At 46.0% G+C, this 16,319-nt stretch overlaps 1 protein-coding gene across 6 annotated transcripts in view; it reads left to right on the forward strand.

Moving 5' to 3' along the window:
- Window positions 1-16,319, forward strand: part of Atac1 (Ada2a-containing complex component 1) — a 479,870-nt gene that overhangs the window by 109,897 nt on the left and 353,654 nt on the right. The gene's annotated exons all lie outside the window — the stretch shown is intronic.

The raw sequence follows: 16,319 nt of genomic DNA on the forward strand, positions 1-16,319 counted from the left end.
ACAAGGATGTCGCAAGTCGACAATTCAATGTATGTCTCCCTAAATTGTCCGATTTGCTCTTGTTTAATGAACACGAGTCAAAGGAGAGACTGGCAACATCCCTTTCTCTACAAAACTACATAGAGTTGTGTTCAACTTACGAGAACACCCCAGACATGCTCATGGTCTTAGCCAAAATGCATATGGCTACCTTGGTAAAGGACCTTTACGCCTTTGTGAAGGCTAGGATAGCATGTAGAGAGTTTGTGTTTGCTGCTGCAACGGTGAAACACGAAACAAGGAAGCTAATATCTTCCAACATCTGGGGTAAAGACCTCTTCCCACAAGAAGTCATTAAGGAAGTAATTAAGAATGCCACCATGGAAAACATAAGTCTTCCCCAAAAATGGGGCATTCCCTCAAAGAGAAAATCTTCCGTGGTTGTGGGTCCCCAGCCTAAAAAGAAGATCGAAAATACTGGAAATATCCGGGCTGCTCAACAACAGCCCATTATTCTAGTGACCAAGTTGCTACAGGCAGATGGTCAAAAGTCTAAACCTACTTGCAGTTCGAAGCATAAAGACGCTTCGGTCAGGAGGAACATTCCCTCAGGATCGCAGGACCTTTGATCCTTCGGTCCAGAGCCTATTCAAGATGAGCCATTGATGGGAAACAGAAATGTCCCTACTATTATCTCCTTACCTCCTCCTACAGTTCAAAACCCTCCTGGAGGAGTATACCTGAGAGCTATAGAGCATACAGGTAGTAAGAAAGCTACGGCTCACCGAGTTCCAGGGAAGGCTATTTTGTGTTCACAGGAAGGACTCAAGAAGTCTCTGAGTCATTCTGAACCTGTCACTACTCAACAAGTTCATAATAAACTGCAAGTTCTGAATGTTAATCTTTCTGAACATATGGACCTTGTTCCAACTGAGGGTGTTCGTAGTCTTGTCAGACCTGAAAGGTGTCCTCTCCTCTGGAACCTTCCAGTCAACCACCCCCCTTCCTCCTGCCTAGGATTCATGTCACGGAGAGTAACATTCATCCTAGAATAGATACGTATCAGACTCACAGTCCTAAGTATCTTCATAGTGATGGCCCGGTTCCTGGGACATCACAGATGCAAGATATGCTTCTAGAAGTCTCAACTTTCTCCAGCTCTAGGGTTTCGATGGCTAAAAGACCATCGAAGCCCTCAGTCACATCAGCTCTTTTTTCCCTCGGGAAGTTAAAAGGAGCTCGCGAGGTCTGTCAGGAGATTCAGCTAATCGATCAGATTCCCAAAATGCCAACAAGGAAAAGTGCTAAACTTTCCCCAGTTCGCAATAGTGACAGACCTAGTGCAAAGTGCACATCGGAAAGATGCGTTAAGAGCCTGGAGAAAACACGCATCAAACGCTTGAAGAGATAAAAAAAGACTGAGATCGGTTCCTCTTTAATCGCTTCTTTAGCAAAAGTTAAAACACGAAAGTCCCAGGACTCTGCTGGTCCTTTCGTGGGCGGGGAAGTACCCTCCACACAGATCAGACTCCCTACGTCTGAGCTGGTACACCGAAGCGATAATAAGACGTCACAATTGAACGTCTCGTGCAGTCTTAGTGATGTTACCCATCCTTTTCCTAAAGGGATGGCACCTAATAGCAGTTCATTTATATCTGATCCACGATGTGACGGTGGATACCCTATCACGATCCAAGGCGATAGAATTGGAATGGTCCATGGACGCAGACATATTCCCTCCCAGATGGGAACAAGTCCCGGAACTGCAGTTCGACCTCTTCATCACGAGCATCTTTAAGAAACTACCTCGCTAAATAGCCCCATACGAGGATCCTCTAATGGGTCTGATAGACTAGATGAGGCCGGTCCTAGCTCCGATCCTAGGTATATTTCCGAAGGTTCAGAAATTAACTGCCTTCGGTTTATCACAGAGAACCCAAACCCTTCATTTCATGAATTTCTTGCTCTAGCGGTTAGAAAAAGGTTTTGGATCTCAGAAGGCAATATAGAATTCTTAGAAGAATACAAGGCTAAGTCTACTAGAAGACAATATGAGTCTTCCTGGAAGAAGTGGGTGGAGTTTGTTAAATTAAAAGGACTGAAAGAAATTTCTATGAACCTCTGTCTGTCCTTCTTTGTCCACCTTCATAGCCAGGGGTTGGCGGCCAATACGATAAATACGTGCAAATCGGCCTTGACTAGACCTCTCCTGTATGCCTTCCAAGTGGATCTGGCAAATGAAATCTTTAACAAGATTCCAAAAGCATGTGCTAGACTTAGGCCTGCAGCACCACCAAAACCCATCTCTTGGTCTTTGGACAAGGTCTTACATTATGCCTCATCGGTGAACAATGAAGATTGTTCTCTTAAGGATCTAACCCAAAAGGTTATTTTCCTGTTTGCAATAGCCTCTGGGGCTAGAGTTAGTGAGATAGTGGCTCTATCGAGAGATGAGGGCCACATTCAGTTCACAAATTTAGGAGAACTCAATCTCTTCCCTGATCCATCATTTCTCGCTAAAAACGAGCTACCCACTAAGAGGTGGGGTCCCTGGAGAATCTGTCCTATGAAGGAAGATGTCTCTCTATGTCCTGTAGAGTGTCTAAAGGTCTATCTTCGTAGAACTTCAGACTTCAGGGGAGGTCAGCTCTTTAGAGGAGAAACTTCCGGATCAAATTTATCTCTAAATCAACTAAGGGCAAAGCTCACCTACTTTATTCGTAGAGCGGATCCGGACAGTACTCCCGCAGGTCATGATCCGAGAAAGATTGCTTCATCACTGAACTTCTTACAGTACATGGACTTTGAGCGTCTTCGTTCATACACTGGATGGAAGTCATCCAGAGTGTTTTACAAACACTACACAAAACAAGTGCATGAACTGAAACACTTTGTAGTGGCGGCAGGTAGTGTTTTAAAACCTGCCCCCTAAATTTTTGTGATACACTATTTTTGGTTTGGGTCCTCACTTGTCCTCGCACATGTTCTGGATAGGAATCATCCAGGATGTTCTACAAACACTATGCTTTGCTAGTCCATGATCTGAAGCAATATGTGGTGACGTCAGGTAACTTATTAACTCTGCCGTTTATTCTACGATGAACAGATAATTGACTGGGACTGTCAATTAAGGGGAGAGGAAGTCATCCTTTTTAAGTATGTCTTCTTTTATTTATGTGTTACCATGGTAGCACTAGCTCTGTTCTAAAATCCCAGGTGTGGAATTATACTGATAGCTCTAGTGCCGGTGTACGAAGTACATAGGGCAGTTAATGGTAACCAGTACAGGTTTTATGAAGAGCGGTCATCTTTTACCTTCTCTTCAATCTAGAGTGGCATTTCTTGACTTCATTCCTTCAAGAAAAAAATACGATTCCTGTACTTGTTTCAGGTATAATCCCATTGTCAGACTACATTCGTTTTGCTAACTATCTCTTGTAGTCAATTATTAGAAATAAATATCTATTTGAATGTAGTGCGTCCATCTTCGCCAGACAATTGTATCTATACATGCCAGACTTTTTATTTGCTTAGAATGCATCCTTCACATTTTTGTATGCATCTAAGGTTAGACATAAGAGACACTGATGTCTTTTTGGCCAAATATACAACTTGAGACTATTTGTATATTCAGTGGATACTTAAGTTTGGTCATACTATTTATGTTAACCTTGAAATCCCTTTTCAACTGTCTAGATGACTCTTCCCTGTAGGAGGCAGGAAGCACTAACATTGTTTATGATTAGTGATGATGACATATAACGGTATTGTCACAAATCTCATATGGTCAGTATGACCATTGAAAAGGTTGATATAAGGTTTAGGCACTGATGGAAATTCCACAGATACATTAATGCTTTGGTATGCTTTCATCAGCACGACATGGCTTGAGCCCAAAAAACGGATTTTAAGCGAAGCGAAAAATCTATTTTTGGGTGAGATAGCCATGTCGTCCTGATGGACCCACCCATCTCTTCTGTAGAAGAGATCTTCAGTTTCCCTCCCGTAGTACTGTATCTGTAACAGCCTATGCTCAATGCTACAAGGAATGGCCACTATCGTAGGGATGGCGCTGTTGTACTATCGATAGTAGTAGGGAACGGGGATGGCCTTTGAAGGGCCCCCCTTTTATTTTTGCCACACCTCCTCAAACGTAAACTCTATCTGGGGTGCAGATTGCTATGAGGTGTGCCATTACGTCCTTACGCAATATCCCTTCTTAGAATTTTAAGGGATATTCGCTCCAGGAGTTAGAATTCTGGGTACCTTCGGTAAATTCTCTGGGATATATCACTATAGTCACATATAACCTAGGATGCTACTAATGAAGTAACTTCCATCAGGACGACATGGCTATCTCACCCAAAAATAGATTTTTCGCTTCGCTCAAAATCCGTTTTCTGGGTTGACCTGTGGCGGCCGGTGAAAAGGGGTCCTTCTAAGATACCTTTTCTGATAAAACCTTCCAATTATACCAGAGAAAGATAAAAGCATGGAATACAGAGGTTACTACCCTCGCGCGAGCACCTTGGGGGTGTCGTGTATAAAGCAAAGGCGCGTGAAAACCACTATTCACAGGCTGTCTTCCATTTAGCTAATTCCTTCGTCAAAGGGATGGGCCGATACAGAGGCACCAGCTATGCTACCAGAGCCGCGCCACCCACGCCCCGACGCGAGCGCCATCTGAACAACATCCTTCTACTTTGGACTTGCTAGCGTGTGTGTATATTTTTGTGCTCTCGGCATTTTCACTCTTGTGGTTTTATTTCGTCATGACCGAAGCTCCATCTTCACCCATTCCAATGTAAGTACCATAGTTTGTTTTGACAGCTTTTTGTTGTACCGGGCATTTGTCCTCTACCCAGTATAGTCTGTTTAATCTCTACCGTCTGGGCCCGTCCGCGTCGTCGGCGGCCATTGTTTTTTCCCTTGTCTTGCTGGGAGTTCATCTTAGTCTTGCCCGTTTGGTACTCTGTCAGTTAGGTTCTTGGTTAAGTCCCTGGCCTTATGCCTTTTTGAACCATCATTATTATTGTCATTATTAATTTCCCATGGTACTTTTTGCTAGCAAGTCCAGTCTGCGAACAAGAATAGCGTTCTAGCTTTATTATAGTTTAGTACCCGCCCCGCGAGGCGTTTGTCAGTGGACTATATCCCTTTAATTTAGGTTTTAGCAGACGTTATTCTTCGTTCGTAGTCTTGTATTTGATGTTACAATTTTATTGTTATACGTTATAATAGTGTTGTGTGCTTATTAGGTTCTGATATTGTAACCACGAGAGCAAGAGATTGGAGTTCCCGTTTTCTGTACTCAGTCACGAGTTACCCCTTTCTCTCGTTTTCTTTCTTAACCTCGGGTGTGTGAGTGGATTTCCCGTTTTCCGTTTTGTACGTTCAACGAGTTCTCCCTCCCCCCTCTCCCTCTACGGGTGTATGATAGCTTACGAGTTATTTAGTTTATGGTTACTATTCAAATAGTTAGCGTTATTTAATAGGTCCCGAGTTCCGTACTCTCCCCGTTACGGCTTGGGAGTAGTTCTGAACATTCTTCCACTCCGCCTTGAGTTCTACTCCGCCATGAGGGATTCTCAATGAGTTTGGAACTATTGTTATATATTGTTTAGATACAACCATCTGGGACGGCCTTCATATATTGTTTAGATATGACCCTCCGGTGGCCCTTACTCCGGTCTCAGGCCACGGCCATATCCACACAAATATCCATTTCTGGGCTCGAACCTGTGCCGCCCAGTGAATAAGCTCCATTTAAGCACTTATTCTTAGGTAATTTACTGCTAAATATACCAGAGAAAAAATGTAAAGGAGTGCTAGGTTAACTAGCTCGCTCACCTATTGGTGTCGGTATAAAATTGGGCGTATATTTCAGAGGTCCCGCACTATTTAGATTAATCCACGACAGAGAACCCCAATAGAGGAGAGCCGTTCAACCTCACTCGGTACTACTACAATGCATCCGCTCAGAACTCAACTCCGTTTAGCACGACTTGTGTAGTAACCCGCATTTTTCTAGTGCTCTCGAATTTTGGATATTTTCTAGTGTATTATGGCTTCTTCGTCGGTTTCCCAGGAGACACCGTCTAAGTTAAGTACCAAGCTGGGTTTTACTGTGTTTTGAGCAACCTAGATCGTTTAATATTTATATTATAGGAGTTTATTCTCTTCGTTCATACCGATCTTGCTTGATTTCACTACAGTTGGTACTCCTGTTTTTGAGAGCTTTTAATTTTCACTTGCGGTGTTACTATGTGTATTATTTTTATTATCAAATATTATTTGTTATTGTGAATATTCATTATTTAGCGTTTAGAATCCTCGTGGTTCAATTTTTGGGCCGATATCATTTACGTATCGCTATGGCTGCCGACCTTGCTAAGGCGGCAATGTTATTTTAGCCATCAGGTGTGTCTTTTGTGATTTAATTATTTATGTTGCATGCCTTGCCCAAAAATTTTCTATGTGTTTATTCATATATTTAACGCTATTATTATTTTTATAATGAATATTTGTGCCATTACTCCGTTTGATCTGTCTGGTTGGGGATCGTCAGTTGGTAGCCCTGCTGCCTCGTATCACGTGATCCTCCCCCACGCTCCCCCTCTAGCTAGGTGGGAGGCTAGGCTTCTCCCCCCTCCACTAAGGGACCGTTGCCTTCCCTCCTTTTAGAGGGGGTAGTTAAGTGTTTATGGACTTTGTCCTCCGGGTGGCCCGGCGGTTTAGTCTCTGTCTAGTCTGGTTGGCCACCGGTCAACAGAGTTGGATCCCGGTGCACCCTATTTTATATTCACTTTTCATTCTGGCTTATGTTATACGAAACCCTCCGGGTTCGATTGGCAGTTCTTAGTTACAGTTCCGCCCCCCTATTATTTTATAACATTTCCTATGATGATTATATATGACAGATCACTACCCCGGAGTCTCTAAAGGAATTGGTATTGAATATACCTTTATTTCCCGGCCCGGGGTCTACCCCACCCCGGGAAATCAGACACTATGTGTCTTAATTCCTTGTTATTGCATCCTTTTTTATGCTCCCGGCTTGACCGGAATGGATGGCTATACTTTAGTTTCAAGTTAGACTTATGTTTAGGCCCGGGACCCCCGGTCCCGCCCCTATGTAAGAATATTACAGTTAAGCTCTAACCTTGCGTTAGACCTATGTTAGGCCCGGGTCCTCCGGACCCGCCCCTAAAAAAAAAAAAAAAAAAAAAAAAAAAAAAAAAAAAAAAAAAAAAAAAAAAAAAAAAAAAAATTATTATTTTTTATTTTATTTTATTTTTTTTTTTTTTTACAGTCTAATCTTGTGTTAGACCTATGTTAGGCCCGGGTCCTCCGGACCCGCCCCTACTTAAAAGATTAGTACAGTTAAGCTCTATTCTTGTGTTAGACCTATGTTAGGCCACTTAAAGAATAGTACAGTTAAGCTCTAATCTTGTGTTAGACCTATGTTAGGCCCGGGTCCTCCAGACCCGCCCCTAATTAAGAGAATTACAGTTTCTCATATACTATTCTTTTTACAGATGGTGCATTGTCTGACGCCGGCCTGTGCAGCTGTTCTGCACCAGCCTTGTGGCCACTCCGTCTGCCGATCTCACGCCCCTTGTGGGGTTCAACTGGAAGACGTTGTGGTATGGCACCCGGATAACTGTGTGATTTGCTTCGACCTCATCACTACCCTTGGATCTGACTCGGTGAGTCCCGTTGGCTATATTGCCTTCTTATTTTATTTACTATTAGTAAGATATCTATGGTCTTGAAGGACCATTGGGAGTCTCCCTTTTATAATTCCCCCTATTATTTCAGGCATCCCCGGAGCAAAAGTCTGCGGCTCGGGCCACACTGAAGGTGTGGATTGGTGGGTTTGCCCGGAATGTAAAGTCTAAGCGGCCGTACGTCCTATCTGAGGACTACTGCACCATGGTTTACCCCAACGCCAAGTCTTCAGCTGCTGTGGCTAGGCATGTGGCAGCCCCCATCATTGCCCACATTGATGCCACTATAACGGGTCTCATCGACCCAGAGCAAGATCCATCGGACGCCCCCGGAGGTCTGGAGGACAATGTTGCCTCCATGAACCTGGACGTCGAACCAATGTTGCTAGACGAGCCGGATACAGGTAGGGTGGTAAGTGAGGCAGGTGTGTCCGGCGCTGAGATTCCTATCCTCAGCCCCGCTCTTTCTTCTTCTTCTGATCGCTCTTCCTTTCTTGGATTTTCTGGGGACCGTGATTCGTCTCAACGTTCATACCCGGTTCCCCCTAAGGATAAGTCTACTTCAAGGACCTTACCCAAAGCTCGCAGGCCTCACAAGACTTCTCATGGCTCTAAACATGGTACGAACCCATCTTCAAAGACCTCTAGTTCCTCCTCTAAGTCTCACGACCCGGGAGTTCCTTCCGCCCCTCCTGCTGCTAGCCCGGGCCTTTCCGAATCAGCTATGCTTCGCATCGTGTCGGAGATGCAGGAAAAGTTGGTTTCGGAGATGCAGTCGAGGATGGACACGATGTTCTCTAACTTCGGTCAGAGAATTGGGGCTTTAGAGCAAGGAGCTCCGGAGAGAGTCCAAAGCTCTCTCATACCGGATGCCTCTAAGCTCCCGCCGTTTGCCAAGAACAACCCCTGGCGGATGGCTCTTCATTCCCCGTTCTCAGACGGAATGTTGACTCTGGAGGGCCTTGGCACTCGTCCTCTAGAGGACTTTGAATTCTTTCCTCCGGGTCTGGCATTTCCATTTCATGGTTATGCCAGACTTACCGAGGAAGCTTTAGTCCGATTAGACAAGGTCCCCAAAGAGACGGTCATCTTCCCGAAGGAGCAAGCCCAATCTGTTTGGGCCAGATTTTTGAATGACATCGGCTGCACTAACACCATGCTGACGCCTCATAAAAGCTCCTTTACGATGTTCTTAATGGACAAGACCACCTTGACTCCATGTGTCAATAAGGTGGCAGAGCTTGCCTTTCAATATGCTCTGGAGGAGAAGCTCTTGCCTCCCATCCGAGAGGTGGATCCAATCTCCCTCCTTCTTCCCTCAGGTATTGAGTGTTGGGACAACGTCCATACCACCTTTACCTCCGGCAAGCTTGCAGCAGACTGTGCCTCAGTCTTGTTTAGTGAGAAGCTTCCCCGTCTCCCGGAATCTCTCATTAAACAGGAATATGATTCCCGCCTACGTGTGGGCCGTACTCTAAACCTGGCCACATCCACGGAGTCGATAGCCTTGACTTACGATACGGAGAGTATTTTTAAGTCTCTCAACAAGGCTACGTTACAGTCGTTATATTATGACTTGTATGACTTTGCTACTGCTAAACGCAGATGTCGCAAGCATGTTCTAGCTGAGGCGACGATTAGGCATGAACCTAATAAACTCATCCGGTCCTCCTGTTGGGGTTCAAATCTCTTCCCCGAGGATCTCGTAGAGGAAGTCTTGGCGGAGGCCACTAGGGTTAATCAGAGCCTTAAAGCCCGTTGGGGTTTGACCCCTAAACGCAAGTATGACCCCGCAAATTATCAAGCCCGGGGTAGGAAGAAGCTTAGACCATATACCTCCACCCAGTTCAGGCAACAACAGAGTGCTTCATCCAACTTCCGGCTGCCTCTTCCTCCATCTTCTGTTGCCCCTGCACAGCCTTCCACCTCTCGGGCTCCTTCGGATGACTATGTCACCGTTCTGCTACCTAAGAGCCAGCTTTCTGGTGCCTCCGCCACTTCCCCTGCCTAGAACCAGTCCTACGAGGCTCATAGCTCTTCCCAGAGTTATGGTAGAGGTAGAGGCTACCACCGTGGCTCTAACCAGAACAAAGGCAGGGGAAGAGCCTTTCGCAGAGGAAAGAACTTCCGAGGCGGACGTGGAGGCAACTCCTCAAACCAATACTGAGGTGCAGCAGGTAGGGGGGAGGCTCTATGCCTTCCGCAACAAATGGAGGTTCAGTCCCTGGGCGTTCAGTATCATCTCCAAGGGACTAGGGTGGAGTTGGATTCAAGGACCTCCTCCTCCGAACAAATTTCGTCAACATTCCACTCCGGACCTGGTCGAATTTGTCCAGGATCTTTTACAAAAGAATGCCATACAAGAAACGAAACATCTGAAGTTTCAAGGTCGGCTGTTCAGTGTCCCGAAGAAGGATTCAGACAAGAGAAGAGTGATTCTAGATCTATCCCTTCTCAACTTGTCCATTCAATGCGACAAGTTTCGAATGCTTACCGTCTCGCAGGTGCGGACCTTACTTCCCCGTGGGGCCGTCACCACCTCTATCGATCTTACAGACGCCTACTATCACGTCCCGATAGCGAGACACTTCCGTCCGTACCTAGGCTTTCGCTTAGGGGACAAAAGTTACTCCTTCAAGGTGATGCCTTTCGGGCTCAACATTGCCCCAAGGATCTTCACAAAGCTAGCAGAAGTCGCTGTTCAGGAACTCAGGAATCAAGGGATTCAAGTAGTAGCCTATCTGGACGACTGGCTCATTTGGTCAGACACCTCCCAAAATTGCCTAAAAGCCACTCACAAAGTCATCCTTTATCTTCAATCTCTAGGCTTCCAGATCAACTTCAAGAAGTCCCGTCTTCTTCCAAAATCGAAGTTCCAATGGCTCGGCCTGCAATGGGATCTTATATCTCATACTCTGTGTCTTCCCAGACCCAAGAGGTTAGAGATTGCAAGGAACACCAAACGCTTTCTCAAAGACAAAGTAAGTTCCAGACGGCTTCAAGAGAAGATTCTGGGGTCCCTTCAGTTTGCCTCAGTGACGGATCTTCTTCTGAAGGCAAAATTGAAAGATATCAATCGTGTCTGGCGTTCGAGGGCGAACCGGAAGCTCCGGGACAGGAAAGTCCGCCTTCCTCCCATTCTACGGGAAAGACTTCTTCCTTGGACAAGAGCAAACAGTCTGTCAAAGTCAGTTCCCCTTCGATTTCCGCCCCCGGAATTAATCATTCACACAGACGCATCCCTATCAGGTTGGGGCGGCTATTCTCAGCTCAAGAAAGTTCAAGGTCTTTGGACTCCATTGTTCCGCCATTTTCACATCAATGTGCTAGAGGCCATGGCAGTTCTTCTAACCCTGAAACGTCTCGCTCTTCCCAAGAAACAACACCTTCGTCTGGTCCTCGACAGCGAAGTGGTGGTCCGCTGCCTCAACAGAGGCGGGTCAAAGTCAGGGCCTCTGAACCATTTTCTAGTAGCCATATTCTCCCTAGCAGCCTCGAACCGTTGGCATCTTTCAGCTGTCCACCTGGCGGGAGTCCGGAATGTAGTGGCAGACGCCCTGTCCCGGACCTCCCCTCTAGAATCGGAATGGTCACTCGATCTAAAGTCATTTCGGTGGATTCTCTCTCAGGTTCCCGGTCTCCAAGTGGACCTCTTCGCCACGGAATCCAACCACAAATTGAGAGTATATGTGGCTCCCAATCTAGACCCTCAGGCTTACGCCACAGACGCCATGTCACAGAATTGGGACAACTGGGAAAAGATTTATCTCTTTCCCCCGGTGAATCTTTTGCTGAAAGTTCTAGACAAACTGAGATCCTTCAAGGGACAAGTAGCCTTGGTCGCACCCAACTGGCCCAAGAGCAACTGGTATCCTCTCCTGCGGGAGTTGAGACTATACCCTCACCCGATACCCAATCCGGTTCTGTCTCAGATAGTACAAACACGCGTTGTGTACGCTTTCTCAAACATTCAGAGCGCCCTAACTTTATGAACTTTATGAAGTTTGCGGCTATGCATGGTGCCAATATTGAGCCTCAAAACACCTTGTTCCTAGAATCAGATAAACAGGATTCCACCATCCGTCAGTATGACTCTGCAGTTAAAAAGTTGGCAAAATTTTTAATAGACTCAGACGTGAACTGTATGAACTTGAACCTTACAGTCACTTTCTTTAGATCTTTATTAGAATCAGGTCTGGCAGCCAATACTATCACCACTATTAAATCGGCTCTGAAAAAGATCTTCCTAGTGGGTTTTAACATAGACTTAACCGACTCTTTGTTAGCTTCAATTCCGAAAGCTTGTGCCAGACTGAAACCGGTTACTCGTCCTACCCCGGTGACCTGGTTCCTTAATGACGTACTCAAATTGGCTTCTGATACCATTAACAGTTCTTGTGATTACATGCCCCTTCTCAGGAAAACACTTTTCCTAGTGAGCTTGGCTTCCGGGGCAAGAATTTCTGAATTGGCAGCCTTGTCGAGAGACCCGGGTCATATTGACTTTCTGCCTTCAGGAGAGGTCCTTCTTTCTCCTAACAAATTCTTTTTGGCTAAGAATGAAGACCCTCAAAACAGATGGACCTCCTGGAAAATTGTTCCCCTCACGCAAGATCCGTCGCTGTGCCCTGTCATTACTCTTAGGTCTTATCTATCCCGGACCTCCTCTAACTCCTCGGGGCCTCTATTCGTTAGAGAACAAGGCGGTACCATTACTATTAAAGGGATCAGGCAACAAATTTTGTATTTTATTAAACAAGCTAACCCTGACTCTTTTCCTCTTGCACATGATATCAGGGCGGTTGCCACCTCGGTGAACTTCTTTCACCACATGAATTTTACAGACCTTTCCAGGTATACAGGGTGGAAATCACCGTCAGTGTTCAAGAAACACTACCTTAAACATTTGGAAGCCCTAAAATTTTCTACAGTAGCCGCAGGGAGCGTAGTTACTCCCGAGTAACTCACAGGTTAATGCCTTGACTCTTTATCTCTCCCTCTTACCTGCCTCATTTATACCCTATTGTATTCGTTGGTCTCGCACCTGAATACTGTTATTATATTTGTAAATTTTATGCTCCTGAGTATCTGTATATATTATCACTCACGGCATTATTATACCTACCTTATTGGATTTATGTTCATATTTAAGATACCCTTATAATTGTTTTTTGGTACTCATCTCTGATTAAAGCATCCTGTATTTCTCTTACGCTTATGTTTTTTCCTTTATTTTGCAAGTTTGGTGACATTTTTCTCTTGTATAGATTCACTGGGCGGCACAGGTTCGAGCCCAGAAAAGGGATTTTGACGTAGGAAAAATCTATTTCTGGGCGAAGGACCTGTGCCGCCCAGTGAACCCTCCCAGCTCCTCTCCCTTGGAGTCCCCAAACTTTGGGTGCTAAGGAGTTGGGTTCTGAGCGGATGCATTGTAGTAGTACCGAGTGAGGTTGAACGGCTCTCCTCTATTGGGGCTCTCTGTCGTGGATTAATCTAAATAGTGCGGGACCTCTGAAATATACGCCCAATTTTATACCGACACCAATAGGTGAGCGAGCTAGTTAACCTAGCACTCCTTTACATTTTTTCTCTGGTATATTTAGCAGTAAATTACCTAAGAATAAGTGCTTAAATGGAGCTTATTCACTGGGCGGCACAGGTCCTTCGCCCAGAAATAGATTTTTCCTACGTCAAAATCCCTTTATTATTCACAATTGAATTATTATTCACAATTGAATTATTCAGGACCTTTCACCGACCTCCGGCTTCACCGGAGATCACCAATACGCTTAACTATTATATTAGCCTTAGCCTTTAGCTACGGCTTGTGTTTTATAATTTATTCTTACGGGCCTGTCACTGCTTCCCCGACCCTCAGAGGTTCGGCAGATTGCATTAGATTCTTTATTCTTATTTGATTATTATCCCTTTTATAGTGATACGGTCCCATTTCTATTGCTCCGGCACACTCCTGTGCAGGAACTTTTATATTTAATGTATTTTAATATGGAGCTCCGGCTCTCAATCACTGAATTCCCATAAGCACACATGTTGCATTATACTAAGCTCTGTTAGTAGATTTTTAATCCCTTACCAGAGTCTCAAGGAACATCCAGACTTATGTCTCCTTTCTTTTACAGAAGGTCCGTTGTACTGCCCAAGGATGCCCTGCCTCGTTCAACGACCCCGTTGGACATGACCTCTGTCGGTCACATGCACATTGCGCCATCTCCTTTATCCGGGAACCGGGACAAGCCTCTTACATGGTTTGGTTCCCGGATTTGTGCACGCTCTGTTACGAGTTGTCCTCAATACTCCTGAACGATGATGTAAGTGGGTTTTCCTTTTGTTCCTTGTTTATCTTTTGCAGACATTAATTTGTCCATTAAATATATATATACATTGTATATTTCGGAGTGCGATCCCTCTCCTGCATCACTAATCACTACAAATCTTTCAGGCCGATGATGACTCTTCGGTCAGCAAGGGCTGCTCTTCATCCTTGGGTGTCGGGCTTCGGCAGGAATGCCCCGTCTGGCACACCCTATCTCCTCGATGGAGACATGGCCTCCTGTCTCTTCCCAGGCTCGACAACTGCAGCAGTCTCTCCGGAAGTTGCTGCCCCCTTAATTGAAGAAGTCAGAGCAACCATTTCCGCGGAGGACGAACCCCTCTTACCGCTGTACGTGGCAGATCTAGATATAGACGTAGAACCCATGGATGAGCAGGTAAGTGGTGCCGAGTTGGTGGAAACCCTTTTCTCTCCTACTCCTTCTTCTACTTCTTCCTTTCTCAGCTTTGATAAGCCTAAGGCTTCTCCTCGGGATCCCTCTGTCCCCGTACGACCCAAGGTGAAGCCACTACGTACTTATAAGTCTTCAGCTTTGCCAGTATCAACGTCACCGGTCCCCGGACCCTCGACGGCTCCTGATGTTCCTATTGCTCCCCGTAAAACAGCGACTCCTAAGAAGTCCAAGTCTACCAAGTCCAAGACACCACCAACGGGTGGCTTTCAGGTACCCTTCTTCCCCGTCGAACTGATGAGGGATATCGTCAAGGAACAAATTCAACATCAGTCTGGGGCTATGACAGAGCTTAAGGATATGGTGGCTACTCTGATCCGCTCCGGAACTCAGATTCCTCCTCCTTCAGCCCCAGACGCATCGAAGCTACCTCCCTTCGATGAAAACAATCCTTGGAGGTTTGCCTTGCATGCCCCATACTTAGATGGTTCCCTAACTCTAGAGGGTATAGGCACCCGCCCTCTAGAAAACCTGGAATGCTACCCCCCGGGGCTAGAATTCCCATTCAATGGCTTCGCACGTTTAAAGGAGCATGCATTGGTCCGAATGGACAAGGTACCGAAGGAAACAGTGATATTTCCGAAAGAGCAGGCCCAGGCTATCTGGGCCAGAACTCTATCAGAGCGGGGGTGTAATAACTCCAAGCTCACCCCACACAAAGGTGCCTTCACTATTTTTACGACGGCGGCGTCCATCTCTTTGCCGCTCATAGACAAAATCACAGAGCTGACAATACAGGCCATCAAGGAAGGCTCTTCCATGCCGGCTCTCAAGAAGACGGACCCCACCTCATTGCTTATTCCGAGTACCTCTGCAACCTGGGACGACGCGTCTTCTACCTTCACAGTGGGGAAGCTAGACCCAGACTGTGCCTCTACTCTTCTCTGAGAAGCTCCCCAGATTACTAGAGAGTCTTCTCTAAACTGAGTTCGAGACCCGTAATAGACTAGCTAGGTCCTTCCACTCCATCACCTCCATAGAGTCCCTGGCATCGGTTTACCCAACGGAAACATTGTTCAGAGTCTTCACAAAGAACCTGCTTCTGTCTTACCAAATAGACCTCCATGACTTCTGGTCGGCTCGAGTTAGTTGCAGGAAGTTCGTTCTGTCTGAGGCCTCCATCAGACATGAACCGAACAGGCTGATAGCGTCCTCCTGCTGGGGTAAGAACCTCTTCCCTCAGAACGACGTTGATAAGGTTCTTCAGGACGCTGCGAGGGCAAACCAAAATTTGCAAGTAAGGTGGGGTCTCTCGACCAAAAGAAGGATCGAATCCCAGAAACAGACGTTCTTCAAGAAGAAGCAGAGATTTATTCCTTACAAGACGAACCGGGGTAATTCGTCGACACAGTCTTCCTCTGCTTCCACTTCTCAACAACCGGCTCCCCTCAGCAAGTAGTCTACCTCACTGCTCCCCCTTGTGCACAGCCCAACCCCACTTGGATGTCCTCTCCTGCATACAACCCTACCTACGAATCCTCCGGTTCCTTTCGTGGACACCAGAGAGGAAGCTTCAGAGGTAGAGGACAGTTCCACCGGCGAGGTGGACCTAAAGCAAGGGGTGCTCGTGGAGGGAGGGGACCTAGGTTCACTCCCTCCCAATGATGTGTTGCCGGTAGGAGGGAGACTTTATCACTTTCGAGACCATTGGACCTTCAGTCCATGGGCTCACAGCATAATATCCAAGGGCTTGGGTTGGAAATGGTCACAGGGATCTCCTCCTCCACCAGTGACCTTCTTCCAGAGACCCACTCCCATCCTGGAAGAGTACACCACAGAGTTACTCAAGAAGAAAGCGATCAAACGG

The sequence above is a fragment of the Palaemon carinicauda genome, chromosome 1 (genome assembly GCF_036898095.1).
Source record: "Palaemon carinicauda isolate YSFRI2023 chromosome 1, ASM3689809v2, whole genome shotgun sequence".
Taxonomy (NCBI): Eukaryota; Metazoa; Arthropoda; class Malacostraca; order Decapoda; family Palaemonidae; genus Palaemon; species Palaemon carinicauda.